General features: G+C 38.4%; 1 protein-coding gene across 1 annotated transcript in view; it reads left to right on the top strand.

The window, feature by feature from the left end:
• The window catches only part of fbxw7 (F-box and WD repeat domain containing 7), a 145593-nt gene that overhangs the window by 12622 nt on the left and 123837 nt on the right, over positions 1–9134 (top strand). The window contains exon 2 of the mRNA XM_059342530.1: positions 974–1124. The gene's annotated coding sequence lies outside the window, so the exon portion shown is untranslated. The remainder of the gene's footprint in view (positions 1–973; positions 1125–9134) is intronic.

Genomic DNA, 9134 nt, shown 5'->3' with positions numbered 1-9134 from the left:
ACCATTGGTGGAATTTAAGTCTAAATCATTGCATTTGGTCGGTTTGTGGATTCAACACAATTTATTACTTTCATGGTGCAGTTTGCCAACATAGAAACTGCTTAGAAATCATCTCAGTTTGAAGTTATGTAGATCACAGTTCGCTGGCCCACATTCCCTTTCTTCTGGATGAATTATTTACTGTTTTTCAAAATTAAAGTAGGTTGGGCCACACTTACTGTATCTCTAAAATGAATCTTGTGTGAATTGATCCCAAGTTGACAGCTTTATGTAGACAGGAATGCTTTTCTTTGGGTCAGTATAAGGACCGTTTTGATGCATTTCTTTTTTTTTTTTTTAGTTCATCCTGATTCGTTATTCAATGTGTTTCATTTAACCCAGTTCCTCTTTACGTCATAGTTAAGTAATTGATTAATTTGGTGTGATAAAGAAGTAAAGGCACTTCAGGAATGTGTTTCATTGTCATGGTAGGATATCCTCTCGCAGACTTGACCTGGACGGCTTTCCGCTAGGGACGCAGGCAGCTGGCGGCTCAGTTAAAGGGCCTTTAAGTCTATTAGAGAGGATAATCCTTGAGGGAGAGTTGCACTGAACAGAAGGAGCCGGCAAAACAGTCTGTCAATTCACTTTCCTTACTTTACCATCTGATTGTATCCCTTGAACATCCCCTCTTGATGCAGCCTATCGCTCTCCAACACATGGCCACCATATGTTTTCTGCATTACTCCCTCAAACGGGAGATGGCCTCCCTAAACAAGACGTAGAACAGTGGAAAAACAATGTCCTCAAAGTTTTAGCTCCGCTCCAAACAAAGTTGCTATAAACAATCTCTGAGGTGCCTTTTTTTTTAATTTTTTTTACATAAGATGAAAGTTAACAGGCATGTTTTGTTTATTTGTCTGCTCTTGCTGTGTCTTTTTTAACCCACAGTTGTTTCCTTACCTTTTATTGCTTTTCTCTACATTTTCTCTAGCCTCCCACCATCCACCTTCGCTCCCCATTGGCTCAGTCGGTGGCTCAGCATCACTTCAAAGGGGAAGGTCTGCGGTGCTGCAGATAACACGCTGTACCCCCAAGCACAGGCGAGCTTTTCCAGAGCCCCTACGCAGTCCCTCGACTGACAGGTTAGGCCCCTTCTCTGTCTTGTCGGAAATGGTTTTTTGCTACTCTTGTTTCTTTGCTGCTGTTTTTGAGTGTTTTTTTCCACTCTAGGTGCTCTCTGGCTCTTGTTCTGTGGAGCCCCAGGCTTAAATGTACACTTGAATTGCATTGTCGCCGCAAAGCTTTTGAGTGTGCTTGTGAGACTTGAAAAGGTGAAAGAAAGGAGTAACCTGTTGGTTTGTTACTCTTTTCACATTGGAGGAGTCTTATATTTTTTCTGTGAAAATTACATCCATGTTGTGTTCAGTAGGATGCCAAGATGTTGTAGTTTTCCAAACTTTTGATAAATGTATATATTTATAAAGATATTTGGCATTGATTTCATGTTGTGCGGATACACTTTTTTCATTTGGATCACAGAATGATTGATTGACTGGGCATGCTAATCCAGATTTTTTTAATTAGCCAATAACAGCCAAGCATGCAATTTAGTGCTGGATCGCCCTTCTGGGAGAGCTGAGGCTTGGACATACTTTCCACAGATGTCTGTGGATTTGTATCGGTCATGCAGCAATGATGTTGGGTGCATTGTTGTCTACAAATGACATCGCCAAGTCTCCACTGCCTGACTGTGTTCGTAGGATGTCTGATTTTTTTTTTTTTGTCCAAAATTGTTGCATGTTTAAAAATAAGTGACCTCAGGTTTGCCAGTCACTTTTACACACCTTCTCTAAAAACTTTGGGCTTTCATCAAAGTTTTCAGAGCGGCTTCGATTTCCTGCACATTCCCAATGCGCCAAAAAAGCTTTTAGAAAGTTATGTGACCACTCAGCTTCACCTTGCATGTAAAAGGAATCATTCAAAAATGTAAACACAGAGATCAATTAAATTTTGTCCCTTCCTCTGCATGCCTCTGTGTGCAATCACATAGTCAGACTCATGAAGTGTTGACTGCAGGTATAAGCCTGCCTTCTCTCCCCTCTTCCGCTATATCAGCCATCTATTTTTCAGGGCCATGGTTGTGGATATAGCTCCGGCTATGCCAGACTAATGATCACATAACGGTTATAAAGATCAAATTTTCCAGACAGACGCTACGTGAATTCTTTTCTTCAGAGTAATTCAGTTAAAATGATGACCTTGTGGCTGAGAGTCAGAATAAAGAGATAAAGTTAAAGTTGCTTTATTGTTGTTGATTTTATAAATCCCATTTTGACTCACTTTTTGGACAAGCTGTCTGAACACCAAATGCATTTTTTTTTTATTTTTTACAAACGTTTAAAAAAAATTGACAATTATATTTTAATCATTTTCACTGCTAAATTATCTAAATGATAATATTCTGTTTTGGTTCATTCTAATTGGTGGATTTGAGCTTAAAAAAAAAAAAAAAAAAGAAGTAATGGCCGCTCTATGTTTAGAGTACTAAAGTATTTTGGTAATGTTTAAAGTCCTGGCATCTGTTGGCTTATCGGTGTTGCCATGGTAGCAGCACGTTGCCGCTCAGGTTCCTCATGATTTCCTCGGGGATGAAACACCTCTTAATCTGCTCTCTAAGAACATTTTTGTCCGCCTGTGGATTTCTGTGGCACTGACTGTCTCTAGTTAAAAAAAAGAGACTGTTTTACAAGCATTTCTTCCATATAACCAGGAGCCAGAAATATCTTTTCAAATGTACCACATCAATATTTAATATAAAAGTACCACCTGCTGTCATGTAACGAAAGTAAGAATCATTAAAGAAGAAAGTATTTCAGGGAAACCTCAAATTAATAAGCTCCATAGGCATAACAGGAAAAGATCACAGGCTGAACAAAAGATTACACCCCTTTGAAGACATTCAGTTGATGCACATCTTCATTATTTTTCTTCTCTGGCAGGAGACACGTGTTGGTCTATATCCCTTTCAGTATCATACAAATTGATCATCATCATCCTTTAAATTACAGGATATAAAAAATCTGGAAAATGTTTTTTCTTTAGACCTGCTTTTTATCTTTCTAAATGTGATATTTATATGCTGATTCTATTAATTTATTGCTTATTATTTGTAGCTATGAATAACTAGTTTACAATTAACCAACTTCCACTGCAACAGCATTTGAAGTAATTGTCACTTTGCATTCAGTTCAGTGTGCTGTGAAATTTACCAAATTATATTTATGAATTCATACAGACAAAGTTGACTTCTCAGACTTCACTAGGATCTTTTTTTTTCTCTCTCTCCAATTTGTTTGAACACTTTGGCTACATCACATCTGCAGACTGGATATTGATGAGGTCCAGATTATGCTTGAGACAAAATATCTAATCAATTTTGATGAGAAATGCCTACTGTATCTTCTGAATTGTAATATGTAATAAACATATTTACGGAACATATCGACCTGGTCTGGCATGCTGAAAATGACTGTGAATCTTTGCAGATCAGTAACAAAAGGAAAGAAGAAGCACTTTAAAGTAGAGCCAGACTGATATGGGATTTTAGAGGGGGGAAATTAATCAATAATCCATATGATGGCTATTTAGCTGGAATGAAAATAGACAATAACAATAATAATAGATTTTATTTGTATTGCACTTTACAGTTCAACCGTCTCAAAGTGCTACATAGAAAAAAAAAAACTGAGAGGAACATGATAAAATTTTAAAATGATATGGTGTTAAAAGCAGAAACTAGAAAGACATTTAGCAAAATGCTTTCAAAAAGACCTTTTTCTGACCGATTTTTCACCACTCTGCAAATGTACAGAGAGCTACTTTCTTAAACATAAAACCTTATTAAATAATAATTAACATTATTATACATTGTACAAACAATGTATTGCATTGTCAGCCAATTTAAATTAAAAAAATGAATAGCTAACACCATTTCTACATTAGGGCAAGCAACATTTCTGCATTATTCCTTTTTATCTGCATATATTGTGTAAAAAGTTTTCACAATGGCACACATCAGACAGCATATACACGTATACTTATAGGCCAATGTCGGCTGATAATATCTGTCAACTGATATATCGGTCAGGCTCTGCTTTAAAGTTAAAAAATCCCTACTGACCTGTTTTTCAAATTTGTTATGGAAAGGATGAGAACAGTGTCTGCAAACGCTTGAAATTATTTTTTTTTCACACTGATGACATTAATCAACTCTGAATCCACAGCCTGACCCCAACATGTATGATCGTACTCTTTCATTAATTCTGCCTCCTCTCATTAGTGTCTGTTTTGTTTTGTAACGCCTGCTCTGCTCAACTGAAATGTGAGGTAGTTTTCTCCTGGGAAATCCTTTCTTTTTTTTCTTTTTTAGCTGAGATCCACAGCTGCAAATTGTGTCATGATTGTGACGGTCAGGTCTCAGTTGCTTGGTGTAGAAAGCTCCTGGAGTTAGAGGAAGAAGCTGTTGAGAAGGTGGGGTTGCAGAGGGAATGAGACTGCATTCCAGCAGTGATTTATGAAGTGTCTTTCACTCTCTCTGTACTTGTGGCAGGTTTGCAGCTGCTTCAAACAGTTCTGACTTTAGCTGGACCCACCTCAGCATGCATATTGAGAGGAACTCATTAGCTGCCATATAAGCCGAGTTAATAATGTGCAAAAAGCTTAGTGATAATTGAAGATTCACCTGTGGCTCTAAAGCGTTTTCTTTTAAAAAACAAAAAAATCCATTCTACTCTGATTCTAGTAATCCATCATCCCCGCTTGTATATGATCCCCCCCTTTGGCATCCTCATTTTGTGCCTGTGGTTTTCATTCACCAAGGAAATATCTTGAATCCAGCTCTCATGTGGACCACAGAGCTTGGAACTATAACAAAATGCTGACAAAATACAGAATGAGTCACGTCTTAAGCACGGGTCCAATGTGACTAGACGAGGCCTGTTTCATTATTAATCTGTTTGAGGCTCAGTTCACTGCTGTGTGAGAACATGTCAACCAGACCGAGCTCGAAGTTCACACCTGCAACAGGAATTAAAGACATTCTTGTAACACCTCTGAGGGGTGCTCTGACCATAATGGTCTACAATATGTTTGGTATATTAAAGGGATAGTTTGGATTTTTTGGGTTAAATGAGGCACTCATAATTGTGCTACAGTGGATGGTGGCCGGCATGTTAAGCAACATACTTCTGTGGATGGGAACAGCATCAAGAGCTGCGTTTCCACTATAGTTGAATACCCGGAATGAGGCGGGTCTCCCTATCGAAACGCCCCAATTTGAATGTGAGCCATCCAAAGCGGCCGTTTGACTGGCCGTTTTTTTTGGCCCTGTCAAAGAGCAGGGCCTTTTTTCTCCCCTGAAAAAAGCCTGGTTGCCAATTGGATAGAACGATAAGCAGGATGTGACGTGCTAAGCAGGATGTGAAGTAGTACCCAAGGCCACAACAAATGGTCCATTTTTAAAAGCCGGCGACGTAGCGTGAGGAATCGTCTCCTCTCATCCATAATCATCACTGCCATCTGCATGAACACAGCGACAAGAAACACGGCAAGCTCTGCTCCTTCCATCTTGGCGCCTCTTTCTTTATTGTTTATGTTTGGCGTTGACGCATATCCCAATCCCGTTGCGTATGTAGCGTCACGGTCGAAACTGTCGCTAAGCGATGACGTGCAATTGAAAACCACATGTCACCTCTTGAGTCTCGTAAATACCTCTGGGGCCTTTTTTCGAAATGGAGACACGCAGAATGAATGGCCATTTGAGAGGACGTGGCCTGAAACTTTCCCAGCGGCCACTTTTACCCAAATGGAAACACGCCTATTATGTATTCTAGCCACCTAAAAGAAAAAAAAAAAAGCCCTTTGTAATGGGACTAAAGTTGTTATCCAAGCTATCTTTAAAGCCACCAGACTCCTTCCCTATAGAAACAGTAAGTGTGTCTGGTCTATAGCAGCTTTGGCCATTTGCAAAATAACACAGCTAACTAACAGATCAAGGGAGCAATAGCAAAGCAACTCCTGTGTTCTGCAAAGGTAAAATTATTGTTCTTGTAAAAGGAGTCTTGAAAGCATTGAGTTTGAAGCAAGCATTGATAACTGCTTCAGTGCCCCACATGAAGTGTTATTTTCGTAGAAAAAAAACTAGTTTAAAAGCTGCAAATAAATAATGTTAAAGGCCTGTTTACCAGCAAGCAATGATCTCCCTTTAGCTTTTTATTCCACAGCCTCTAAAATATTAAATGATGAAAAAATGAGCCAACATTTCCTAAAGAAAGGGACAACTGTTTTGAAGAGGGCCCTAATGAGTCCTTTTATGCTTGTGCAACTTAAGTAACTTGTGGCATTTTGTTGCAGCTCCAAGTTGTTTTTGTTATGTAACTTCTATTATTTATTTGCTAATTTGTTATGTAATAATAATAACAAAATGATGCATCTTTGTTATGGAAAAGAAATTAGGAAAAAAAGGCTTTTAATTTTTTAATACAGACTTTCACTGAAATGTAAATCCTGGCATCAGACTACAGACTAAAGGTATCACTGCTGTGTTCTTAAAGTTAATGCACACATACGTTGACTTACCAACAACTCGTATTGTTTTAGGACAAATTCTGGGTTAGAGTAATAGTTTAATTCACAGTTGCATTATCCAGGACTTAAAATATTTTGATCAGAGTTACTCAAAGTGAACCGAGGCCAGGAAACACAGCAGTTGCATTCCTCCATGTGGACTCATTTTATTTGGCCCATCCAGACACAGCTGACCCAGACTGAAGTTGCAGGCATCCATAACCTCTGTGCTTTCCGCACTTAAAGGCCTCTCGGAAACACTCAGAGCTTTTCCTAGAAAGCTCAGTGTTGTTCCCCTGATATAGGAGTTAAAAGGTGCTTTTTGTATCTGAAGACAAAGTTCACCTTAACAGGTTGTAGAGTTGGTAAAACAGAAGCGGCAGACCTTTGTGTCCATATTAAAGAGAGGATTTTAGAAATCAAAACTCACACGTATAGCCCCTTATACAAGAAGCGTATAATTAGTAGTCTACTCTTGAGTCAAAGTGACTCTGGCTGAGTGCTAATTCTCCAATTCGTCTCAGAATATATTTTTTGGCATTTTGCCTTTATTAGATAGTCAAAGAATAGATACAGGCAGGAAACCTGAGAAGAGAGAATTATTACGTGCATAAAAAGTCCAGCGCTTGAATTAAACCGGCGACGCTACGGCCACATGGCATGCATCCCAAACACTGGGCCTCTGGGACACACCGGAAGCAGATTTTGCACAAAATTTGTTAAACAAAGCTTCATTTTTTTGTGCGTTGACTTTGACAACTCTGCACTTCATTGCAAATAAAAGCCTACATAAGAATCCTGAATTGTGAGGGATTCCATTCTGTCAACCATCTTTTCTGTCTCACGGTTATCGAATGTCAAACAGCTGGATAACATGTCTGGGCATCTGTTCGTTTCCCAGAACTCGAAGTCCATATCCAGTTTTGTTTACGTCAACTTAGAAATCCTATTCTCTCTATACAAGCCAGCTCCTTGTCTCTGCTGGGGAGTCCGGTGGGTTTAATTATGTTTGTACGCAGCTGCTCGAAACAAATAGCTCCATTTCTCATATTGGAACACCTTTTATCTCTGTTTTGACCTGTTGTTTCTAGTCTAGAGGACAGAAATGAGCTTTCCGTTATTGGGTGATTTGTGCAGTGTTGACTTAAGGTAGAGGTTTTCAGCAGATGAACATGTGGATTGGGTTAGAAGGATCACAGGGACTCTCGCATACAGACAAACAGTTCAGGACTGATCTCCATCTCATTCATACCCTGAGGTGACTGGTGCTTCTAGCTTAAAGTTGAACTTGAATAACTCTCAAATATCATTTTTGTTTAAATGATCATTATATCTAGGCTTGTACTGAATATTATTTGTTTCCTTGCTTTGAAGGTTCTATTGAGGCTTTCAGATGAAGCTTTGAATGTCTGTTATTTATTAGAGTTTGAATATCAAAGTTATGAATGAAACTTTGAGCTTATCTGTAAATGTCTTATTTAAACCTCTGTATCTTTTCAGTTGGCTCTTATTTGGTTTGGCGTAGCTCCAAAAACCCCAACACACACTAACATGAAGGGTTTGACATTGGTATCTCTATAAATGCTGTTATGAAAACTTTTTTTTTACACAATATATAATGCAGCAAAAGGTTGCAAGGTTTTGTTAAATTGTCAGCAATTGACTGTCACTTAACAGTAATTATGTTTATTTAGCTATTTATTTTATTCCTATTTATTCTTTATTTTATCATTTAGAGAACTGGCTGGCAATGTAAAACATTGTTTTTATAATGTATAATATTAAATATTATTTAGTAAGGTTTCATGTTTGAGAAAGCAGCTCTTTCGGTACCTTTGCAGAGTGGTGAAAAATCAGTGCACAATACACATAAGAAAAGGTTATTTTCATTCCAGCTCAGAAAAAATTACTATATCAATCACCCATTAATTTTCCCCTCTAAAATCAGAATCAGTATCTCTAAGAGTCGGGCTCTACTTGCCTCAGATCAGTTCCATACGTCCTGTTCTCCCTGTTCATTCATATGGTATCAGTAAATTAAGTTTAGTTACATTAGAGATTTGAATTAGGACCTCCAGTATTTGGAGTTGGCAGTCTATAGCTGTTATTTCAATGTGTCAGATGCATCTTTCAATCAACATCTAGGTAATAAAAGTATTGGATCCGACTTGGAATCGGTGATTGCGATCAGAGCCAAAAATAGTATTTGATCAGGCAATGCTTCGTCCTCACACAAAAATAGAGGGGAATTCTTCGTCCTCACACAAAAATAGAGGGGAAATTTAAAATGTAAATGTTTTTGAATGTTGCTGATGTTGGCCTTGCACTGGTTTTTGCCCAGCAGCTTCCCCTTGTTCACTTCCCATCACATGAGACGGAGGAAGAACTGACGCATCTGTGGCGGTGACTCACTGCTACACGCTGATGCAGGTGTTGTATGTTGTGCCAGGTTGTTAAACTGCTCTGTTGTAGTTCGTCTGGCAAACCTATTGAAGAACTGGCATGTTCTGTTTTCTGTTATGTTTTCG

The sequence above is a fragment of the Centropristis striata genome, chromosome 1 (genome assembly GCF_030273125.1).
Source record: "Centropristis striata isolate RG_2023a ecotype Rhode Island chromosome 1, C.striata_1.0, whole genome shotgun sequence".
Taxonomy (NCBI): domain Eukaryota; kingdom Metazoa; phylum Chordata; class Actinopteri; order Perciformes; family Serranidae; genus Centropristis; species Centropristis striata.
This window is presented reverse-complemented; position numbering and strand designations above follow the sequence as displayed.